This window comes from Callorhinus ursinus, unplaced genomic scaffold, assembly GCF_003265705.2.
Source record: "Callorhinus ursinus isolate GAN/ISIS: 27379988/994484 unplaced genomic scaffold, GSC_fseal_2.0 scaffold4, whole genome shotgun sequence".
NCBI classification, from domain to species: Eukaryota; Metazoa; Chordata; class Mammalia; order Carnivora; family Otariidae; genus Callorhinus; species Callorhinus ursinus.
In genome coordinates this window covers 73,911,673-73,937,264 of record NW_027397066.1, presented here as the reverse complement: position 1 = coordinate 73,937,264, position 25,592 = coordinate 73,911,673, and the positions used below count along the sequence as shown (strand labels likewise).

General features: G+C 34.6%; 1 protein-coding gene and 1 pseudogene across 3 annotated transcripts in view; both read right to left on the bottom strand.

Annotated features, from left to right (window-relative positions):
* The window catches only part of CCSER1 (coiled-coil serine rich protein 1), a 722,113-nt gene that overhangs the window by 140,250 nt on the left and 556,271 nt on the right, over positions 1 to 25,592 (bottom strand). The window lies entirely within an intron of this gene.
* On the bottom strand, positions 737 to 2,331 carry LOC112825460 (insulin-degrading enzyme pseudogene; annotated as a pseudogene).

The following is a 25,592-nucleotide window of genomic DNA, read 5'->3' as shown; positions in this document are numbered from 1 at the left end:
AGAGAGAGAGAGAGCACAAGCAGGGGGAGCAGCAGGGTGAGAGGGAGAAGCAGGCTTCCTGCTTAAGCCTGACACGGGGTTCAATCCTAGGATGCCCGGATCATGACCTGAGCCGAAGGCAGATGCTTAACCGACTGAGCCATCCAGGCACCCCTGAACCTATACATCTGATATCAGAGCAACTGTCCTGGTTCCAAATTACCCAAGATGAATAAAAGAAATAGTGACAAATAATCAGGAGAAAACTCAGTAAGGGAGGGGGAAGGAAGTGCTAAGAGTGAGGTCTTCGAGTCCAACAGGTTATGTGTAGAGACACTTTTTAAATTGTCTGTTATGGCAGAGAGTTATTAATTAATCCATTCATACTTTTTTCAACAAATACTTTTTAAGTGCCTACCATGTGCCAGTCACTGGGAATATAGTGTTCAAAGAAACAAGCTTCCAGTTGGGAACTGAGAGGACTAAGTTAACTAAGGCTTATTGGGTGTGGCAAGAGGAATAAAATTAAGAAATAGAAATATGTGAGGTACAAAATCAAAAACCTCTGTCATTTACTAAGTGTCTGACCTTTCTTTTTTTTGTAATTTAATTATTTTGGATTTTTAATATTTCTACATAATGACATTTGACAATTTCTTTTCTTTTCTTTTTTTTTTTTTTCTTTCCTGTTTGTCTCTCTAATTGTGAACCAGAAACTATTAAAGTGGCCAAAGCTGTTTTCCTAGCCGCTGGAAGACTCAGGGATGCATCCACTTCCACTTTCCCACCCTTGACTAATCTTCAGAGTTTTGCAGCCATGAAGTTAGTATGTGGTTTCACAAGGGGAAACAGTGGCAAACCATGCTTGAACTCTGTCATGTTCTGAATCACTTCAGGTTGTGCCAAGGCTGGTGCTTTTGACAAATTTATATCATTTTGACATGGGAACTCTCCAACCACAGGATAAGAATCCATTTCCCTGGCAAGAACATGGACGGATAACTTATGTCTCCTTGCGGCATCTACTGCCAACATTTCCTTGTAGAATTTGATGATATCTTCCTTAGTAGGTGTCTTTAAATTAAAATTTAAATGTCTTTAAAACTACTTCTGTATTTTCTCTGTCAAAACTGTATTGCTGGAAGATGATTTACCCCAATATGTAGCACACTCTGCAGATAGTTTCTTTGGTTTGTCTAGTCAATGAATTGCTAATGCTTGAATGTGTTTTTGAAAAGCCTCTTCTGTTATGTCCTCTATGGACTTCTCCATGGTTATTAAGAAAGCTTCCACTCTGCTTTCCATTCTAGGTAGTGAGGTGGCTTTTCTGACTGGATGATGAATCGCAAGCCCTGCATGCCATTGGCTTGACATGGCCCACTAAAAATGATAAGCCCAACTGCTCCTTGGTGCACAGGGTGTTCAAGAAGCAAGGTTCACAGATGATCTGATAGAAGAACTCTAGCAATATATTCTCTTGAGATGCTCTGCATGTCTGTCTGGTGGTATATCTCAATGCCACAGTTATTGTGAACTTCATTCCTCTGCTGATAAACAAACCATCCTCTGAATGTATGAAGCTGAACTTCTCCATACCGAACCAGCTGACTTAGAAGGAGAGGATTCATATGAGCATGTTCAGTAACGATGTGTTCAACCATCTGCATAATTCCTAGTGCAGCCTGCTTTGTTATGTTTCCATGGAGAAGGGCTTCAGTGTGCAGCCATGGCAGGAGCTGAGGTATGAAGGCCTTAAGGGTGACATCATCCAGAGCTTCTTTTAATTCATCTTTAGTCCAGGCCACTTCAGTCATCAGCAAGGGGAGGTAGGACATGGTGTGCTGGTGAGGCTGTTCAACTTGGAAATTGTTAGGAGAGCACATATATGCCTCTTTGATAATTTTAAATCTTTTTTCATTAATCTCAAATGTAGCCATTTTCTCAATAATTCTCTTTAGCAAAATTGGCTCCTTGTCATCATAACCTTTCACTGACAGATGCATCCCATAGATGGTATTTTGGAGGTCATAGCTCAAGCCTCCTAGTTCTGCTGCATATGCATATTTGTTGAGAGAGTCTTTGGGGATTTGAGGAGCTCAAGGTACAAATAGGCCATGTTAGGGTGCAAGGGGTCCACATAAGCAAATGGGCCGAAAAAGAAGTTGAGACAAGCCTCTGGCAAGAAAAACTTACCATCTTGTTTGAGCCAGAGTTTGCTCATAGCTGTATCCTTAATAAGAGAAGGGTACAGTGCCGCTTCCTTTTCTAATGATAAAAATCTCAAAATTCATAGGAATAGATTCATTCTTCATTGGAAGTTTAAATTTCCCATTCAGGTCAGCATTTTGCCATTTCTTAATGACTTTGTCTGGTACAGCTTCTCACTTGTACTGGGTTCTGTACCACTTTTCTGTGCGATCGGTTTTTCCTTCAAGACTTGGAAGCTATTGCAACCCACGTATTTTCTGGTCTGAGTTTATCTAGAACCATCTCTATTAAGGCAGGTCTAAATTCTTCCAGTAAATATTCAGCTGTGAGCACTTCTAGGCAATAATAATGCAATATTCCTGCAATCTTAGAAGTATAGCTTATGGCCTCTCTTTATCTTTAAACCAAAACTCAACAGCATTCAAGCCCTAGAACTCTTGGAAAACCCATTCTTAAGGTCCTTCTGCACATAACTTCTGAATGTATTGAAACATGTGCAAAATTATATCTTCAACATGCAATAATCCTTCCTCAGTCAAGTCCACATTAATGATAAAAAAAAAAACAACAAACATAAAACCTGGAGGCTCTTTCCTTCTGCCCACCAACAAGAGTATCTACTCAGCCCTTTGAGATCTGATAACAGACTTCCAGGACCTTCATGCCCAATGAGATGACTAAGATAATGGCCAGGATTTGATTTGTAGTATTTCTGAAGGTCAGGTATGCGAAATGTCACATAAAGATTCCTAATATCCTTCATGGGTACTATTTTGTAAAGTTGTTTAAGATGTTTTTCTTGGAAAGGGTGTTCAGGAAACTCTGGCAATGGTACATTTTTGTTCTCAACTTCAGAAAATTACTTTACCACCAGATTAGTCAAGTCTTCTAAAGATTCACACAAATAGCCATTAAGTTGGGTGAATAGTAAGTAGAGTGGAATTTCAGTAGCTCTTGCCTTACATCAATGTCTTCTTGGTTTGGCTTAGTTTCTAAAATATATTTGTTACCTGTTTCAAATTTACTGAAGGGATTCCCCGTAGCTTTTCCAAATGAAAGAGTCTCCAGGCATCGCTCATCACAGTCTTCTCATGTTCTGATTCAACCACATTCACTTATCTTTGCAACTCTCACCAAACAAGGGGCACAGGAAAAATTGTGCAAACTAGACTACCAGTTCATTATAAAAGGCTATAATTCAGGAAGAGCCAGATCAGAAGGATGCACAGGGCAAGGTAGGTGGGAAGTCGTACAGAGGCCACTCTTCCCAAACCTCCATGTTTTCACCAACCTGGCAGTTTTTGACCTTTCTAAAATTCCTTAATATCCGAGTACTTCAATTTCCTCACACGAAAAATGAGAAGAATATTGCTGCTTAATTTATATGGTTGCCATAAACATTAAAATGAGTGATGAAGACTAATATGTGGTAATACATGTAAATCATTTAGAAGGACTGCCTGACTCCTGATCACTCAATAAATATTAGTATTAACATTTCATAAATGTTGGATGTTATGATGATGAGTCATGTTTCCTATTAACATGAAAGCATATTACCAAAGTTTATTCAAGGTACAGCTAGCTCTTAACAGGTATTACTAATTAGATCTACTAACCAGAGCAAGTTTTTTTCAAACAGGGGTTTCTGTTCAAAACAAGGTCAACTGGAGCTCTGAAAATTTTCCTAACATTCTTATTTAATTTTCTATTATCTTTGAGATAACTTTCAAGAAATTCACTTCTCTTAATATGACTGACATGCCACATTCTTCTGCTCAGCAGCATGTCTCTTGGGTCTTAGAAACTATAAGGAGATCCACCAGTTCTGTCAAAGACATGAGTGCTAGAAAAATACTAAGGACATACAACAGAAAACCTATCTCCTTGATTTCAGGAGAATTGAACTGAAATTAGAAAGGGAAATTGTTTCACTTCATAAAATATTTTAAATTATTGTATTAAAAAATTACAAGAGGAGCACCTGGGTGGCTCAGTCATTTTGAGTGACCTTTTCTTGGTTTTGGCTTGGGTCCTGATCTCAGTGTGGTGAAATCGAGCCCCAGGATCTCCATGCTCAGTGTGGGGTCTGCTTGGGATTCTCTCCCTCCCTCTCCCCCTCTACCCATCCCCCTGCTCGTGGGCTTTCTCTCTGTCTAAAATAAATAAATAAAATCTTCTAAAAAATTATTTGAAACACCACATTTACTATCAGAGGCACTTTTGACACTTCGGAATGCACTTCTCTAGCCTAATCCCCATACCTTACACATGAATATACTGAATTAGATACTGTGTAAATTACTTTCTCAAGACCATGCAGCTAGATAATGGAAGAATCTGTACCAAAAGCCCTTCTCCTGATTGTTGCTCAAGCATGGAAGCAACTCATCATCACATACAGTGGCAACTAGCCACCACAGTTATAGCTGATCCCAGATTGGGAGACATTTTACTCAGGGACAGTTTCACTACACCTCTACCTACAAAGGTCAAACTTTATAAAAAAAATACTCTGCACAGAATATCCAACCTCATTTTCTCTAAAAAAAAACAAAAACAAAACTATGAAATATTAGCTAAAAATTCATAAATGAAAATAACAATTTTAAATGTTAATTCCATACATTAAAATATGCCTATTTGCAGTTAACCCATTACAAACATTCTGTATCAATTTTAAGATGTACATATTTATAATTAACTTCTTTTTTTTTTTAGATTTATTTATTTATTTATTTATTTGACAGAGAGATAGAGAGCACAAGTAGGCAGAGTGGCAGGCAGAGGGAGAGGGAGAGGGAGAAGCAGGCTCTCTGCTGAGCAGGGAGCCAGACATGGGGCTCGATCCCAGGACCCTGGGATCATGACCTGAGCCAAAGGCAGCCGCTTAACCGACTGAGCCACCCAGGCGCCCCTATAATTAACTTCTTAAGGGAGAAGTTCATATGTGTGTCATAGTAGTAATGAGCTTCAAAATGGAAACTGCTACATTTTTAAAACACCAAATTATAATGAAGATAGAATAAACCCTCTCATCCTGAAAAATATTTTTTCTTACTATTCACATTTGTAGTTCCGAAATTGTTTCTCCATGTGCTACATTTAACAACCTTATCTCCTTGACAGTAAAATTATCTCCAGAACAATAATCCACATTGCCAAACTATTTGTAACTGAATGGAATAATAAATGTTTCATTGGGCACCTCACAAATTTGAAGAAGAGTTAACCAAAAATAATTATTATTATGTTTTGACATTTTGAGCAGATACTCTAGCTCTCTCTGGAGAGGAAACAGGCTGTGTTTTTCACTTGATCTCAAGTACTCAATTAATCGTTCTCATATGATCTCTAAATAAAAATACAGAGTTGGTTCATTCAATTCTAGTCTTCAAGGTGCTGAAGAGTTATTATTATAAAATGAATCATTTTTTCTTTGTTAAATCAATTATAGAAGAATTCAAATAGAAAGGGGTCTTGCCAATAAGTAATCTGGGCAGAGTTTAGAAGCTATACATTTCATTTAAAGCATTGATTAGCAATTTGTAATTTTTAAACTTAAATTCACAAAGTCTTCTTTGATTCTGTAATAGTTGTACATATTTAAGGCTGAGAATTTTACTCTTACATACAGGTCCTACCAATGCATTTTTTGGAGTAAGAGTAGTTGAGATTAATGAGCTTATTATAATTCATTAGAAAGTGGTATGTGGATGACTGCCTACTTTAATTAGTTTTATTACTGTAGGAAATTGTTTCATATGCCAGGCTCATCACCAAGCACGCCTGGAAAACATTAGAGCAGTAATCAGACTTGATATGAGGTACCTTTCATTAGGTAGTATGGCTAATGGCACTTATAATGAACAAGGAGGGTATTAAAAAGACGGACATGACAGCATCTAGCAAAAAGGAATTTATCAGAACAACTATTTTTGTGAAGCAGAATGCAAAGTATAGTACTTCAAAATACTGTTGTGGCATGCAGGGTGCAAGATTCATAATTATGGCAAAAGATTTAAGTATCTCAGGTTCATCTAATAAAACTCAATACAAATTTTCTATGATTCATATGTTATTAGAAAATGTTAGTAATCAGATCTTCTAACAAAGTAATCCTTCAAATGATATTTCCTTTGAAATAAAACACCAATGACTCCGAGCAAATAAAAAAAATCAAGTCACAATCTGAAAGAAGCTAATACAAATATGAGACATATTTCAGAATAGAGGTAAATGAAAAATTATAAACATATTCCAAAGGAACTGACTGGGTTCTTTTATAAGTTCAGACTTACAAAAAATTTTTTTAAATGTTCTTAATAATTTTTTAACTGTGTTCAAAATTAACCTTATAAACATTTCATATTTAAGATTTTGGCCTTATATAAGTATTAGAAGTTACACCTCAAAAATTAACTAGAAAATAAAGGAAATTCTATGCACCTCTAGTTCACTCCTAAGACACTCATACCATTCATAACTTACCAATTAATTTTATCATACCTTGTTAAGTAGTGTTTAGGAAGCACAATTCTCATTTCACTGATAAAGAAATGAACATTATTATGTTTTTTTACATATACTGAGAGCATGCTGAAGTTTCTGACTACCCACACTAACCTTTACTTTTACAAGTACATTCTTTCAATATTTAGAATTATTCCTCCAAATATGTGAGCTATATCCTCAAGACATTCTAATTTCTCTTCTGCTATTACAGAAAAGATGTTATCATAATTTCAGGCAGAGAACTGCAATTTCTGGCCCCTCCTCTAACATATTTTGTTTTTACTGGAAATATTCTAATTACAAAGCATTATAGTTCAATGAGCTATCAATTAGCAACGAATGCAGAAAATATCAGAAACTGCTCTTCCATTCAATAGAGGTTATCATCTATGCCAGATAATGTCTAACTTTAAAAACATTGTGAATAAGGTGGAAAGGCATTGAACTGTATCCTTCTTTTGCTGAGTAGTCTTGTTAAAACAACAAGCAAACCTAACCATCATCACTAACAGTAACAGACACCACACGCACCTCAGATCTAAATTTCAACAAGTATTTTTAGTGTCCTAAAAAAAGTTGCTTGCCTATGGTTTACCAGTAGTTTTCAAAATTACAGTGTAAGTACTCTGATTTCCTATTCTATGACATTGATTCAGCATACACGTCTGTCATCTATTGCTTTTATTACAATCAAAAAGCATCATAAAAATAAACAACACATACGCTGCAAATTAAGATCAAAAGTATTAGAAACGATGGCCATTCTGTATGCATTTAAAAAAAGATTACTCTTTTTGGATTACATTCCACTTTGTTTGCAGTACAGATTACTGATTAGTGAGTAGAGTGGATATAAAAACTCAGGAGGAAAAAGAACATTTTTCTTTTTGAGTCATAAAAGGAAAGGATCGTCACAAGAAAAGACACTTGATAGATAAAATCATTTTTTAACACAATACGAAAAGCCTACTTTTCTTTAAGAGGAAATCAATTTTAACAGACAAGTCTCAGTAATTCTGCCAGGATGTTCTTGAGATTAGAGAATGATTTGAGGCTTCATTTTATCTGCTGCACCACAACTCAAATGTTTGAAAACTACAATAACTTAAACCTAAGCATAGAAACACTTTTAAGTAAAAAAAAGCAGTCTGGTGATTGATTGACTGATCTGCCATAAATATATATATATATGTGTGTGTGTGTCTGTGTGTCTGTGTGTATTATATATAAATATACATATATATTTCCTTCTCAATTTTCCAAAGACAGTGAAATATTTTCATTTTGTTCCAGTAGTGAGTGTAAGTTATACTTGACATTTTATGTGAGAAATTTTGCTTTTTAGCATACATAAAAGTCATCAATAAATAATAAACATATATCTGGTAAGTCACCCATTGTCCATTAAAACTGGTCTTAATTTTAATAATGAATAGTAATTAATATGAAGTCTGCTATATATTTACTCTCACATTTTTATGAAACTACTGTGAACTTTAATAAATAATATATTGATTTGAAAACAAAACTCTATAATAATAATCCTAATTGTCTCCCTAAAACAATATCTTTGAAAAATAATGCTAGGAAAATCTCTAAGAAATAATGGAATGTATTTATAATTTAGTATTTTATTTGTATGTTATATATTTTCTGAAGATCATTTTCTTTTTTTTAATTACAAAAATGTTATTAACAATTTTGCTTTGAGACCAAATGTTCTGAGTGAAAAGACAATATAGAACTAACTACCACTTATGAGTAGAAATATGTAATTTCTTGTCTTAGTCTCATTGCACCTCGGATTTAGACAAAGATCAAAACTTGGGAGTTCCTATAGGCAAAATTTATACTGATTATATGTTTTAGGTCCCGCCCACTGCCAGTGGTAATGACACCTAAGAATCACTCCATGGCACCCATTTAAGTTACAACAATGTAGAAACAGAAACCAGAAGATACATCACACAAAGCTGTGTATAAAAAGAAAAACAAGTATTATCTGCTGAGGTTCCAAGTGAAACTCAAATTCCATGCCAATATCAAGATCTGTAAAATTGGCACAAAACTGAAAGCCTTCAAATTAACTAAAGCACCACATCCATTATGACCCAACACAGAAGATTTGGAAGTTCTACATTCAAAATAGTACCTAACTTTTATGAAAATGCCAATTGTGTTCTACTTCTTTGTTTCTTTCTTTTCCTTTTTTTTGTTTTTATTTTTGTTTCTTTTCGTTTTTTGGGGTATAGTTGACGTACAATGTTACATCAGTTTCAGGTGTACAACATAGTGATTGTACAAGTTTATACATTATGCTATGTTCACCACAAGTGTAACTGCCATCTGTCACCTACAACACTATTACAGTATCATTGACTGTAGTCCTTGTGCTGTGTTTTTAATTCCAGTGACTTATTCATTCCATAACTTGAAAGCTGTGTGTCCCATGACTGTTTACCCATATTGCCTGTCTCCCCAGCTGCCTCCCCTCTGGTAACCATTAGTTTGTTTTCTGTATTTATAGGTCTGTTTGTTTATTTGTTTGTTTTTTAATTCCACATATGAGTGAAATCATATGGTATTTATCTTTCTCAGTTTGTCTTATGTCACTTAGTATAATACACTCCAGGTCCATCCATGTTGTCACAAATGGCAAGATCTTATCCTTTTTTATGACTGCATAACATTCCATATATATATATATATATAGGATAGGAATATATATATTGGATATATATGATCATATATATATATATATATATTTCACCTCTTCCTTATCCATTTGTCTATTGATAGCTACTTAAGTTGCTTTCATATCTTGGCTATTGTAGACACTGCTGCAATAAACATAGGTGTGCATATATCTTTACAAATTAGTGTTTTTGTTTCTTTGGATAAATAATAGCAGACAATGGAAGACATTACATAACGATAAAGGGATCAATCCAACAAGATTGATATAATAATCACAATGGTATGAAACTAGAAATAAATTACAAGAAAAAAACAGGGAAAAGCACAAATATGTGGAGGCTAAACAACATGATGCTAAACAATTGATGGGTCAACAAAGCAATCAAAGAAGAAATTAAAAACACCCACACAAACATGGAGATAAATGAAAATGAAAACACAACCATCCAAAATCTTTGGGACACATCCCTGCTCAGCAGGGAGTCTGCTTCTCCCTCTGACCCTCTTCCCTCTCGTACTCTCTCTCTCTCAAATAAATAAATAAAATCTTTAAAAAAAAAAAAAAATATTTCTCCTCAAAATCTTTGGGACACAAAGAAAGCAGTTCTAAGTAGAAAATATATAGTGATACAGGCTTACCTCAAGAAACAAGAAAAAGCTCAAATAAACAATCTAACCTTAAACCTAAAGGAACTAGAAAAGAGGAACAAACAAAGCCCAAGGTGAGTAGAAGGAAGGAAATAATAAAGATCAGAGTTGAAATAAATGACATAGAAACTAAAAATCAATAGAAAAAAAATCAATGACACCAAGAGCTGGTTCTTTGAAAAGATAAACAAAATTGATAAACCCTTTGCCAGATTCATCAGAAAAAAAAAAAAAGAGAGAAAAAAGAAAAAGCACCCAAATAAAATCAGAAACGAGAGAGAAGTAACAACTGACACCACAGAAATAAAAAGGATTATAAGGGAATACTATAAAAAAATTATATGCACAAACTGGACAAATTAGAACTAGGAGGAATAAATTCCTAAAAGCATGCAATCTTCCAAAACTGAATAAAAAGAAATAGTCTAAACAGACCAATTACTAGTAATAGAAGTGAACTGGTCATCGGAAAACTACAAAAAGATAAAAGTCCAGAACCAGATGGATTCACAGATGAATTCTACCAAACATTTAAACAAGAGTTAATAATTATTCTCTACTTCTTTGTTCCTTATTGCCTGACATTTTCTAAAGATAATCATTTTATTTGGTAAAAAGGTTTTAACACCCTCTCTCTAGTTAGGAAGAAAAGAAAGAATAGGATGAACAAATAATACATTTTAATTTCTACCAAATCAACTATATATGCATATGATGAGTTAATAAAAAATATTTTCATTTAAAAACACCCATTTCTGCATAAAAATTTGTTCACTCAATGTTATTTGAAGGGAACTAGATGATTATCAAATCATTAGTAAGAAAAATAACAATTATGTATAACAAATAATAAAAATATTTTTTAATTCTTAAATTTTTTTTTTTAAAGATTTTATTTATTTGAGAGAGAGAATGAGAGAGAGCATGAGAGAAAGGAGGATCAGAGGGAGAAGCAGACTCCCCGCTGAGTAGGGAGCCCGATGTGGGACTCGATCCCAGGACTCCAGGATCATGACCTGAGCTGAAGGCAGTCGCCTAACCAACTGAGCCACCCAGGCGCCCCAAAAATATTTTTTAATTCTTTAAACATGTGGATTACAGGGCGCCTGGGTGGCTTAGTCAGTTAAGTGTCTGCCTTCGGCTCAAGTCATGATCCCAGGGTCCTGGGATGGAGCCCCACATCAGTCTCCCTGCTCGGCGGGGAGCCTGCTTTTCCCTTTCCCTCTGCCCCTCCCCCCATGCTCTCTCTTGCACGCACCCTCTCTCTCAAATAAATAAATAAAATCTTTTGAAAAAATAAAACACATTTGGATGACAAATTTAATAAATCAAACTAATAGCCTTAGACATATTTGATAAACAAATATCATTTGAAATGAAGAATAGCTCATACCTTAATTATAATGAAGAGATTTTATCTTAAAGATAAGAATGTTATGGTCCGAATGGTTGTATTCCCTCCAAATTCATATGTTGCAGCCCTAACCACAAATGTGATGGTATTTGGAGGTGGAGCCATTGGGAGGTAATTAGAGTTAGATGAGGTCATGAGGCTGGGGTCCTCAGAATGACATTAGTGTCCTTCTAAGAAGAAGCAGAAAAAACAACACACACACACACCCCACACACACATACACTGCCTGCCCACAGGCAAGTGCTCGTGCCCTCATGTGCTCTCTCTCTCTCTCTCTCCCTTCCTTACACCTTCCCTTCCTCCCTCTGTATCTGCCCTGTGAGATCACAATGAGAAGGAGACTGTCTGCAAGCCAGGAAAAGGCCCTCACAAGGAACCAAATTTGCTGGTACCTTGCTCTTGGACTTCCTAGCCTCCAAACTGTGAGAAATAAGTACCTGTTGTTTAAGCCACGCAGTCTGTGGTATTTAGTTATAGCAGCCAGAGCGAAGATAAGAAACAACAGGGGTGAATTAGGACAATTTATGTAAATATTAGCAGCATATAAGTACTTTAAAATTATAGCTATATAAAAGGTTGAATAACCAATAATGCATTAAAAATCTCATAGCTATGTTTATGATAGCAAAAGTAGTCCCACAAAAAAAATAATTTCTCTATTTGCAGGATAATCATAAGGTTCTGAATGGATTTTAAAAAAAGCAAACTCTTGCCTCTAGCATTTTTTTCTTTTGAAACAGATGAAAAACATCAAAACTGCTATCTCCCTAACTCAAGTAATAAATTTCATTTGCATTATCATTCAGATGACTTGTTTAATTCAGACTTTTAGTAAACTATTGAGCAAAACATTTCATTTGACTACGTCAAAAATTCAATTTCCTTGTCTTTGCATGTGGTTATGCTTTTTGAGTGTGTACACCTGTGAAAAAGAAAAAGCTTGTGAGACAGAAAAAGTGAAACAATTGAGTATGAGAAGAGAAGAGAGGGCACCAGTGAAAGAGATGTGGAGGAGAGAGGCAGCAGAGGATGAGAGAATGAGAGAAAGAAAAAGGGAAGACAGTGGCCGCTACACTGGATGGTAACCACCCAGCACACTAAAGGATAACACATAAATAATAGTTAATATAAGGAATATAACTTGCATTGAGGTTTTCCCTTAATATCTGAGGGTAATATTAAGAAACTGAAGATTTTGTTTGGTAAAGCATTCTTTGATATATATCTTATTTTGAAATATTGTTCTAAATGACCCATGACCCAGTCTCAAAATGATAATCCTTACATGCCCTAATTTTTCTTTTTTTAATTGCAGTTTTTAAGTTTTCTCTACCATAATTGGTAGCAAACCTTTATTGAATGCTGTATTAATTATCTGTAGCTGTGTAAAAAATTAAATGGAACAAATATCTGTCATTTCAGGAATCTGGGTGTTGCTCATCTGGGTGCTGTGGCTTAGGTCTCGAGGTTGTAATCAAGATGTAAGCCAGGGCTGTAGCCTTGGTCCTAAAACTCTGAGTTGTAAATAAAAAAACTGCATAAAGAACACTGTACATGAACTGAGAAAACTATGTAAACAAGACTTTTAGCAAGTTATTTTCATAATAGGTATCCATCTGCATTAGACTCAACTGCTATGTTCAAATATGGGTAGACTGTTAAATTGAGATGGAGGGATTTCATCTTTAGATTCTTGGCATACTACAAGGCCCCAGTTTTTCAACAGTTTTTATTCTAAAAGTTTCTGTCTAGATTATTTTATTAAAATTTAATATATGTGCTCCCTTTTCTTCTTCCAATGCCTTCAATGATGCCTGCTACCCTTTGGCTTCAACCACCACCTCTCATAGAAAGCCATGCAGCTAACAGTCCTAAACTACCTATATGTCCTCAGACAGATCATATTCACCTACATACTTCAACCTTCTTTCTGCTCGGAATAGTCTTTCCCTATACCATCACAGTGTGACTTGGTCTTAAAAATTCAGCTCAAATATTACCCTCTCTGGGAAATCTGGAATTTCTTGGTCTAAATAAGATGCCCCATTTTTGTATTTACTTAAAAATATATTGTAATCCGGGGCGCCTGGGTGGCTCAGTTGGTTAAGCAACTGCCTTCGGCTCAGGTCATGATCCCAGAGTCCCGGGATCGAGTCCCACATCAGGCTCCCAGCTCAGAGCGGGGAGTCTGCTTCTCCCTCTGACCCTCTCCCCTCTCAAACTGTTTCTCTCTCTCTCTCGCTAATAAATAAATAAAAATCATATATATATATATATATATAGTAATCCTTGTAAGTCTAGCCTATAATTATAGTTTGGTTTTGTTTTTTCCTCCCCCATTCCTCATTAGACTGCAATTTCTTGTAGAAAAGAAACCATGGCTTAATTGAATTTGCAACCCTGACTATAGTGGGATGACTGGCAGAGAGTAAGTATTAGAAATAAAACAAAACAAACAAACAAACAAACAAAAATACTGTACAGGTAGGAAAAATAGAAAGAGGGGATGACTCTCCCAATCTCTGTATCCCAGATCCTAACAGAGTACAGAGCAATCCTAAACAGGTCTTAAGCTGTTTCTTAAATGCCAAAGTGCTGGAATGAGTGATCCTTGGGTAAAATATCTGTGTACCAGGTGTTCATAGGTCAAGTAAGGTTTAAAGGAAAATAATATTAGAATGCCCCTTAGGGAAACAGGTAAGAAATTTATCTCTATCTCTGTTGAAAATCTGCATATGTATGCATTGCTAATAGGTGTATTAGGATTTTATGCAGTAATTAGAATCCTTTAAGGAGACCAGAGGCTATTTAAGAAGCCATTTTTGTTAAAAACAGGTTTCCCAAATGGCTTGTACAGATTGTTAAATACTAAGCCAATTTAGGTTTGATATAGCAACGCCTCCGAGAACATAGAAGAGAGTTAATTAAGTGAGTTAGTGACCTGTTTTCTAAGAATTATGTTCCTGATAGGAAGGAAACTTGGACGGAGGCATTTTACAGAGACTGTTGCAGCCACACTTAGTTGTCATGGTTTTTTTTCTCTACTTTTCATTTGGGAAAAGAAAGGTGCATAGGCCACCAAAGGAGAATGAGAAGAGTGAGATACTTTATGGAATAAAGAAAAATCATTTTGTATATACAGAATGATTGGTTGGTTTATTAAGTATTAAGGAATATATACTGGTTAACGGTACAATGTCCTCATTAAAGTATTTGGAAATGACGCAGTCCAGCAGAAAAGAGACTATGAACTGATACTAATATTCAAGTTATAAGTGACTTTTTAGGAAATCACAGTTTAGAGATTTTTCAACTAATTCTCTAGTTGAGAAAAAATTTTGCAAGCGGCAGAAATTAAATTATATTTTCTTTATCCTTCTTTCAAATGACAATAAGTTTAAGTTGTACAGCTATTATTAGAATTAATATTTAAAATTGCATGCTTTTATTTTAATAAACACTTCAATTCTTACAGAGAAAATATTATGGTCTGCTACTCTGCTTTGCTTTCTGTTAAAATAAGCCTTGCCATTATGTTCCATGCTGCCCATACTTTAGGTACTACCATCATTAAGTGACAACTGATGCCTCCATAGGCATAGGCACCTAAGAAAAATTAATTAGTATTTTAAGTGTGTTTCATAAATGCAGCTTTATTATTAGTGATGACGATGTTTACACTCAAAGACCAATACTGGTTTTTGTCCACAGCGGATGAACAGCTGTCTGGCATATAATTCTATTTATATTCTATTAGTCAAAGTTAATCCTGTTAAAAAAAAAGACATACACCTTGTTTAGAGACATTATCTCTTGAAATATTTCTCATTTGGCTGTTCAATAAATGTGTATTAAGTTCAAGTCTGCCCTCATTGATTATTACAGCCTATCTGGAATGTCAGACTTCACACAAATCCTAGAAGTACGGTGGGTGCTCTGAAAAAGAAGAATCAGGTGGTAGAAGGAACATGTTATCTGGTGAGCTAGGATAATTCAGTGCAATATTGAAATGTCTGTTTTCTCCTCATATATGTTTCCTCTTACTCTCATTCTAAGCAAGGAACTAGGCTTAATTTAAAGGAAAGTCTTTGTGAAACAGAGGCTCTTTACAAAATCCTGAACATCCTGGAAGGATACTAGAAAGTACCAGAAAAGTGAGAAAACATTTGAGGAATAGCAAGGAAGTGAGGGGGAGATTCTGACAGTAGATAGAAGGAAAGTTATATTGGTCTCATGAACAGGGGAGACTTAATTCTTGTTTCTGGCACCACTTGGGGAGGTGGCAAAGACTCAGAAAGGAAGAGCTATCTTGTTCAGTCTTAACCTAAGAGGTTACGTTCTAGGTAAAGAAGTTTTTAATCTCTCCCAAGGTGCCACTGCTTTACCCCAGACTACCCATCAGACTGATATAACTTCAGATACCCAATAGTTGGATCTAAGCCCCAAGGAAAGTAACAATGCAACCTAGGGAACCCATTGTCAGAGAAAGGAATTAGAAGAGAAACAACCATAACTTGGAGCTTTTGTCAAAATAAAACTGCTGGAGAAGTAGATGACAATTTGAAGAACAGTAATAAAATTTAAGTGCGCTGAAGCTCAGCTACAATCTTTCTAGAACTAAATAAATATATTATAATAGAAAAGCAATGGAAAAACATTTTTTTCTGAGATCTGATTTAGTGACTAAAATATCAAGTAAAGGAAATAAATCAAAGCACAGAAAGAAAAAAAAAAAAAAAAAAAAAAAAAAAAAAAAAAATAAAAATACCAAAAAAAAAAAAAAAGATGAGATTTAGAAAATAAATCAAAAAGACATAACTAGCAAATAACAGAATTTCCAGACTGAAGAAAAGAAGAGACAGAAGAGAGAAAGTAACCATGTAATCACTTAAAAAAAGAAGAAGAAGAAAAAACCCTGAGCTGAAGAATGACTTATGTCTGCAGACTGTTAGAGCTTGCTGAGTTCCAGGCAGGGCTGATACAAAGGCATGCATATCTAAGGATTCACACATCTAATGAAATTATGCATTAAGAGGCTTGCAACATTAATCACCAAATGCATCAATAAATGTGGTTATCTCAGAATGGAAATATTTTAGATTATTTGACTACTCTTACTATGTGATATTTATTATTCTATTGTTTTTTATTTGTTTTACAAAAAAAAAAAGTATTTCCTATGGCTGCTGTCACAAATTAACCATAAACTTGATGGATTAAAACAGAAATTTATTCTTTCACAGTTCTGGAGTCCAGATGTCCAAAATCAGTATCACTGGTCTGAAATCAAGGTGATGACAAGGCCATACTTTCTCTGGAGGCTCTAGGGGAGAACCCATTGCTTGCTTCTTTCAGGTTCTAGCCGTTGCTGACATTACTTGGCTTATAGCTGATTCACCCCAATCTCTTCCTCTGTTGTCACATTGCCTCCTCTTCTGTTGGTGTCAAATCTTTTTCTGCCTCTCTCTCATAATTATATTTGTACTTATATTTAGGATCCACCCAGATAAACTGGGATAATCTTCCCATCTCAAGATCATTAATCATTAATTTCATCACATCTGCAGAGTCTTTTTCTCAAATAAGATAACATTTACAGGTTGTAATCAGGACCGTGATACACTTTGGGAAGACATTTTTCAGCTTACTGCAATATTTATCTTTTATAGTATAAAAAATGATAAGATTACTTTTAGTATGAAATAAGGAGATTTGGGTTTTTACATAGGCACTATTATTGGAGTCATTAAAATTGTTTATAGAGGTGAGAGACATAATAAATTTTTTTATTTTTAAATTATACCTATTGTTACATTATAGTGAACTGTTTTTATTGAAAGTAGGTGTACAAGACTGTATTAGGTGGTCAGGTAGGAGGCTACTGACTGTAGCCCTGGATGAGCAAATAGAATGATTCAGACTGGGGAGAAACCACAAGTAAATGTCCCACGTAATTAAAGATTACCCATTAAAACATTAAACATATGTAGGTAGTTTTTGAAATTACTCTTTATATTTTATATCCCCTACCTGAAAGAGAGCAGGGACTGGACTCAGGTCCCTTCAACCCTAACAGCAAAATCCAGCACTCCTTGATAGCTGAAATTCCATGCAGTCTTGAGTAGCAAATCTTGTGGGAATGTGGAAGCTTAAGGACTACAAAGACCTCAGAAGACCGGACGGAACCAGTCTGTGCCAAGGTGGACCCCAGTGCTGACCTTTCATCGACTTTTCCCTCATTTATCATACTAAAAATCATACCCAGGGGGTGGAGATTTAACATGCTAATTAAAACCATGTGACACATGAAGAAGCATGACCTCTAAGTCTACAGGCACCAACAGATCCCTAGATGCCACCTCTACATGCTTAGATGTCACCCTTTTCCCTCTTAAGCCTCTTTAAAGCCCTCTCTGACCTATCCTTGGAGTGTCAGCCTGAGGAGTCTTTCCTTTGTGCTGTCTCCCCGGTGCTTGAGCACACATGCCTGTAAAAGTCTTGCCTGGAATTCCCCTTTGGCCTCTAGTCTATTTCTATTGCTTGGAAAGCACAAGGACCCAGGTCAGTAACATAGCCTTCTAGAAAATTATTTGACTATAATTTGACCATTTCTTTTCCTTTTTTAAATTAAATTTTGTTTCTTTGAATTGGCTTTATATATTTATTTGCGGAGAATTGAAATTTTTACTATTTCTCCTCATAGAGAACATATGGTGTTCTCTACACATATTTTTATCATGTAATAGAGATTTTACCTTTTTTTCCTATAGAAGTCTCATGCATTCTTTGCCAGGCTAATTAATTCTTTCTTTTTCCTTTTTTAAAAATTGAAGTATAGGTGATATATAATATGATATTAGTCAGGTGTACAACATAGTGATTCAAGAATTATATACATTACTCATACATTCATTACTCATTATATCTCAGTAAGTGTAGTTATCATACAAAGTTATTACAATATTATTGACTATAAAAAAGCAAACAAAAAAAACTATATTATCGACTACATTCCCTATTCTGTAATTTTTATCCCTATTGACTTACTTATTTTCTAACTAACTGGAAGTTTGTACTTTTTAATTCCTTCAACTATTTCACCACTCCCTCTCTTTCTCTGGCAACTGCTAGTTTGTTCTCTGTATTTATGAGTCTATTTCTGTTGGTTTGTTCATTTGTTTTGTTTGTTTTAGATTCCACATATAAGTGAAATCATATGGTATTTGTCCATTTCTTGATTATTCTTGGTCATGTTGGTCAGCCGTCTTATGGAATGACTGATACTTTTGTGTCTTCTCTTGGTGTGAGCCATCTCTTCTCACTTTGCTTACAAGAGTTTAAAATTCACTTCCTCACTAATCTGATATTCTTACCAAGACCTGGAAGGAAAAATCAGTGAGCCCCCTGTTTTAATTCTGCTATTTAATGATGCCCAAAGTCAAGGCACTGCTTTTAAAGAAGCTCTGCATTAGATTCCTTTCCAATTCAGTTCCAATTTGGATAATGTTTATAGATATCGAGTCATAAAAATACCCTTCTTCAGATGCAACAGACAAAATCAGTGCATTATTGTCATTATTGTTTTAAATTATCTTTCTTGAAGACACTGACATTTGTATAGTTGATTAGTTGGAAATTATACATACTCATCTGATAACTAGGGAGCCAGAAGACTGGAAGTAGTAGGTCATAATTATATTTATTCATCGACTGATCCTTTTCCTAGTCATAAAATTTGACCTTCCCATTGATGGCTAAAAGCTGTGTTTTCTCCATTCATTTGTGTACTTACTTGTTAAAAAAAAAAATACTTATCAGGCATATATTAAATTCCAAACAGTGGGATCAGATAAAGATGCAAAGATGAACAAGATAAAACTGCTGTTATCATTGACTCTACAATATTACTGTACAGACAATGATATATAAAATAAAGAGTTGAGGTATAATTACATAATTGCTGTTGTAGGCGAAACCATAAGATACTATACAAGTGGGTACATGGAGAGTCTGAGTATGTACAGTCAGAAACAACAGTAGCACCTACCATTTATTCAGCATCTACCGTGTGACAGGGAATTGTGCTGGGGACTTTACATGTGTCATTTCAATTTATTTTACAGATTCTTAAATTCTATAAATAAATTATGTATTATTTGTCATTTCATGTATTCAGATCCATCCAGCTAATTTTCTTATTCCTTCAAGTGTCAGCTGACACACCACTTTTTTCAGGCCTTTCTGATTCGGAAATGAGATTAGGCACCCGCCACACTTTACTCCCATGGTTCTCTGTCCTTCTCTGCTATCACACCATGAGTATTTGCTTACTGTTTGTATTCACCAAAAACCAGAATGTTTCATGAGGACAGAGTCCTTGTCTGCCTTATTTATTTTTATAACCTCAGACACAGAACTCATTCATAAGTGAGTGACTACATAAACAAACTTACCTCCAACCCATAACAAGAAACAGAACAAGGATTCAACCTAGATTTTTTTCTAAAACCTGTATTTTTTAATCAGTAGACTCTTTTATTCCTTAACGGGATAGGACATTTCCATTTGTTTAGGCTAAATATTTTTCATAAATTGAAAGTACACTAGTTTTTTTATGAGTTGGCTATTATCAATAACTTGTTAGCAACAAATCAGAAAAAATACATGCTCAATGTCTTAAATTAATTCAAAATAGTATTGTCAAGTTTACTTTTTTGTCATTCTTCAAATGTTAATAGATAATAATATTTTAATTTTGTATCTATGACAGTAAATGCTGTAAAAGACCTAAAGTGACAAGATAAAAATTCAAATTACTGAAGAGTGCATTTTATGATAGGAAAATAGAAATGAGCTCATATCTGCCCTAACTAGATATTAACGGTAAGATCTTATTAACAGTAGCATTAATTCACATGTTAAAAAAGAATGAAATTATGTACAGTCAGCATTCATACTGTAAGTGAACATAATATCTTAACTTGAATGTATTCTAAAAATAATTTATTATTTGAAATTATAGTCACTTTTCAACCCAGAGTGGCATATATTACCTCTTTTACTCATTCGTTCATTATACATCCTGCATGCCTTATTTTAAGTAGCCAATAATGGTTGCTTAAAAGACTATTTTAAACTTGGTACATTTTCTTCAAAGGAAAACTAAAGAAATCCACATTTATAAAGTTTCTTAGTGAAATATTTATACTCCATTTATAATCTTTTATAATACTAAAACATGATAATTCTAAAGAAAATTCATATGATATTTAAGTAGTTTTATAGCTATTTTAACTGAGTGTACCTTTAAGTCAAACTTCTTATATTTTGTAAATTTTGTGAAATTAATAACTTTGCTCTTGATCTATTCATCACTGCTTTTTTTTTACTAATACACACTTGTGGTTATGTGTAGTGGTGGTAGGGAGGCTGTTGAAATAATTAAATCTGTTTTCTATATACAGATAAAGGTTTTCTATTTCTGAAGAGATATATACATATCTCTATACACATTTAATTCATTTATATATGTAATACATATACACACTTTTATATCAAATACATACACATTTAGAAATCTTAGTACTTAATATTTAAAAATGCTTATATCTCATAGCTACACTTTCCTAAGACGTTTCAGAAATCTAAAAATTCAAGTTTTCTGCTTGACTTAAATTTAAAGGTAGTATCTGGACATTTTAAGAAAAAGCAATCACTAGTTATGACCATGAGATCAAGTTTACAGGAAAATTATAATTTTTCTATAAAATCAGCTTATATTAACAGTATTCTGTGCATATGAAAACACTAACATCATAGGGATTTATAAATTGTGGCACATGCTCTCCTCTGTCCTGAGAAATCTATAGCCTACCCCATCGCCCTCTCTCATAGGAAGTTATACACACAAAGTAAAACATAAGAGTACTTGCCAGTCCTATAGTTGTTTCTGAGAAATTGCTTATTCACAGGTTTTGTTTTATCATGTCAGGTAATTCTGTGATGCTTAGCCACAGCTGAGTGTTGGTGGGTGGAAGAAGCTTGGAGCCAAAGCTGAACTTGGGCAGAAATACAAGGAGAGCCTGCTAACGGGGGCACTAACTCTGGCATGTTCTATTAGATAGTAACTTGCCAAATCAATAAAAAATTTCGCTGAACAGTTTGAATATCAAATCTCCCAAATGTTTGTAGAAGAGAAGATAACAGATATTCGATAGCAAAGAAGCACAGTGAACAGATGACATGACATGATAGGAATTAATGGGACAATAAAAGCCCATCTTAAGTAGAATTTACTGTCTAGAAACTAAGGAAAATTGAGAGAAATTAAGAAATAGCAGTGGAGAAAAGACAAATAAAGAAAAACAGCACAGAAGAGGAGTAAGAAACATGGCAGACCAATCTGGTGGCTGTTCGGTTATGTGACCATGAGAACCACAGTGAATACTTAAAAAGAAGGATGATTTTCCAGTTCACCATGAGTTCTCTGCTGGAGTTGTCTTGTACCATGCAAGAGCTGACTGTGCTCATCTTTTCCCAACTCCAAGCTCAGTGACTTGACTTGGTAGCCTGAAACTGGCATGGTGGAACAATGACACCATAGAAATTGGCAAATGCTACAAATCAGTTATTTATTTATTTATTTTTTTTAAGAGTTGATGATTACACATTTACCAGCACACCACTGATTCCAGCTATTTTGCTTCAGAAACTATTTCTTTTCCTCCTTAAACCCTGGTTTTATTTATAAAATAAACTCACTTTTGCTGAGGTAGCTTGAGTTGTTTTTTTACCTCTTCCCCAACATCCTGAAAAAACTGGATGCTATTTTCTAGTTATCCTTTCTATTCAGTGAGATTTATTGAAAGTCTATTATTGATTAGACACTGTAGACAGTGCATTATGCACAACTGATTCTGAGATAAATAAGACAACATACTTGCCATTAGATCAATTATAGTCTAATGGAGAAATACAGAAATTATTCTAATGTACTGTCACAGGTACTATAATTAAACTTATTTTGAGAGATCCTTTTGAAAGAATAAGCTTGAAAGAAAGATACAGGCCACTACCTAGGAGGAAGTGTTGGTGTCTGGAAATATTACTAAGAGAATTTGAGAGTTGGTCTTGGACTTGAAGGATGGCTAAGCTTTGGTCATACAGATGGCTTAGGGAAAGGTAAAAGTTGTCTGAATATATATTAAAAAAAGGATTTAAGAAAAAAGAGTTTGGAGGGATGATATAGAATGGTAATAAGAGATCATGACAAAATGGGAAAATTCAGATACCATAGTCTGAAATATCATTAAATTCCCATTCCCTCCCAGCATTAAGTATTCAGTGTGCTTCTCATGGTCACATAACCAAACAGCGACCAGATTAGCCTGCCATGTTCCTTACTCTGCCTTACCATCACAATGAGACATGTGAACTACTCTCAATTTACTATTTTAGTCATAAGCCAGTCTTTGGCCTATGTATTTGGAGTACCCCTTACAACTAGTTCCCTAATTAGCAACTTCATGTGGATTCTCTGCCAATTTTTAATCTGGCACTTTTTTGCTCCCTCGGTTCCATGGATCAAGTGACCAAGATTCTGGAGCACTACCTAGGCTTTATTACTTATTTCTCAATCCCACTTTTTAAGAGTAAGAAAAAATAATAACAAACCATTAGTAAATCTTTTTATTAAAGGAAATGATTTTTTAAATGATGATAAAGGAAAAAAGGTTACTCTCAAGTTACTTAAATTTTAATTTGGGTTTGAATCTGAACCTGTAAATTTATTTTTAGTTAAATAATATAGTCATATCTCAGATGAAATAAAACACATGTAAACATCCTCTGTGTTCCTTATTTCAACATTTTAACCTAAAGTTCTGCTATACTTTCAAGACATTCTTAATGAAATTTAAGAAATACTTTTATTCAATAGGTACTTAATGAAAACCTAAAATATGCAAGGTGCTTTGCTAAGTATTTCAGAGGATATTGTATGTATATTTCTTGTCCTTTACCAGTTCAAAATTTGATATGAGAACTGGGAACATAATTTTTATATCTTTTCAATTTTTTTTTTTTTTGGTTAAAAATTTATTTATTTGAGAGAGAGAGAGAGAATGAATGGGCTGGGGGGAGGAGCAGAGGGAGAAGGAGAGAGAGAATCCTTAAGCAGACTCTCCACTGACAGTGGAGCCCAATGCAGCCCCTTCCCAGGACCCTGAGATCATGAGCTGAGCTGAAATCAAGAGCAGACACTTAACCAACAGAGCGACCCAAGCACCCCATCTTTTCAATTTTTATAAAAAAAATTAAGAAAATTCATGTGTGTGTGTATCATAAGAATCTCAAAATTTAAAATAGAGGCTATTTCACACATGACATAAAGCTGTGAGTGATAACTGGATAATGATATTACATAATGTCATAAAACAAATTTATAGAGTGCTCAGAAAATTAGACACTTAAAAATATCATATTAGCTGATACAGGAAACAAAGGCAAAAGAAAAAAATTAAATTCCCTTACTACTTACAGTCTATTGACAAGTCCTTGAGACAGGCAGAGTGACCTTCCTTTAAGAACTCAACTGCCTCAATGTTAACACTGTGCTAAGGGCAAAGGCAATTTTAGTTTAACATTATCCTGACCTCCAGGATTCTATAAGTCTACTTTAACATATAAAAATTCCTTTGGAAACTTCCTTTATCTCTACCCCTCCCCATACATGATAGCAATGATCCTCCATGCATATGGCCTACTGATATAAATCTGAGGGGTCTCATGACTACGGTTTTGTTAAACAGTAATAAATGACTTTTTCCTAACAGCAGCTAGCCCCCTCAAGGTCCTGGAAATCTTGCCTCCAAATTCCTTAGAGACTTAAGCTATCCCTAAACCCCTCCCAACTTGAAAGTATATAATCAATTGCTCCTCACAACCCCCAGTGCAGCTCTTTCTGCCCATGGGTGCTGTCCCCATCCTTTAATAAAACCATCTTTTTGCACTGAAGACATCCCAAGAATTCTTTTTTGACCCTTTGCTCCGAACCTCAACATTTCCACATCATTAGCTAACTTCAATTAAGAAAATTAAAGTTGAAAAGCAAAACAAAACAAAACTTAAATTGATTATTTTGATACATGCTATTCTTCAAGAATCATCCCGAAAAAACATTGATAAGTTGCTTGTATTTCTGTGTAGAGAAGTTGACTATAGAGACAAATGTTATATTAATGATAACCATTACAAAGTTATACAAACCATGGAGATGGTATTTGGCATTTGGAAAGAAAGTAAGCAATTTTATATTAAATATTATCTTAATGTATTTTAAAAGCTTGCTTTTAGGTAAAAGGAAAATATATTCTGAATAAAACGGGAAATATATTTTAGAAATGCAAATTTCACACTGCATAAGATTTAGTCAAAAAAACAAATATAGCTGGATTCCCTCCCACCCCCCCCCCCCCCGCTCTTCACCTTCATTAAGGTAACTAATAGCTCCTTTATTCATAAATTACTTTAGGAGGTTCAAGTTGTTGTTTATTTTATTTCATACAAATCAGTTAATGGTGTTTGCACTGCTAATAGTTCTCTTTCAAAGTCTGTTGATACCTCAGTTGTGTTTTCTTTCAAATTTAAGTAGGCAATTTGGCCATTTATGTGAGAATCCAGGACTAAGCAGAATGTGTTCATTTTTCTTGTTTTTAAGGTATCTGTAGAAGTGCAGACAACATAAGAGACAAGGCTTCTCCAGCTTTTCAGCATCTGCCAGAATAAGGTGCTAATGAAATCAAGCTAATAGGTTTGAGTCATCTGAATCTAAATTTAACAAGTATTTCCTGACTAACTATTGTGTAAAATACACTGCTAGATGGGATGGCAAATTACAGAAAGAACACAGTAATGTGACATATGGGGGTGGGATGTACAAGGGAGATATGGAAAAATAAACATACGCCAATAACTATACTAACAGTGGAATATGTTCTACAGGAAACAGAGATACGTATGAAATAGACTGTTACTTGTTCACCACTATCCACTTCCTCTTCTACCTAGCAACACAGCCCTGATGCTTTTTGGGATAGCAGTGTTTCTGTTAGGTAAAAGCTAGCTATGAGCA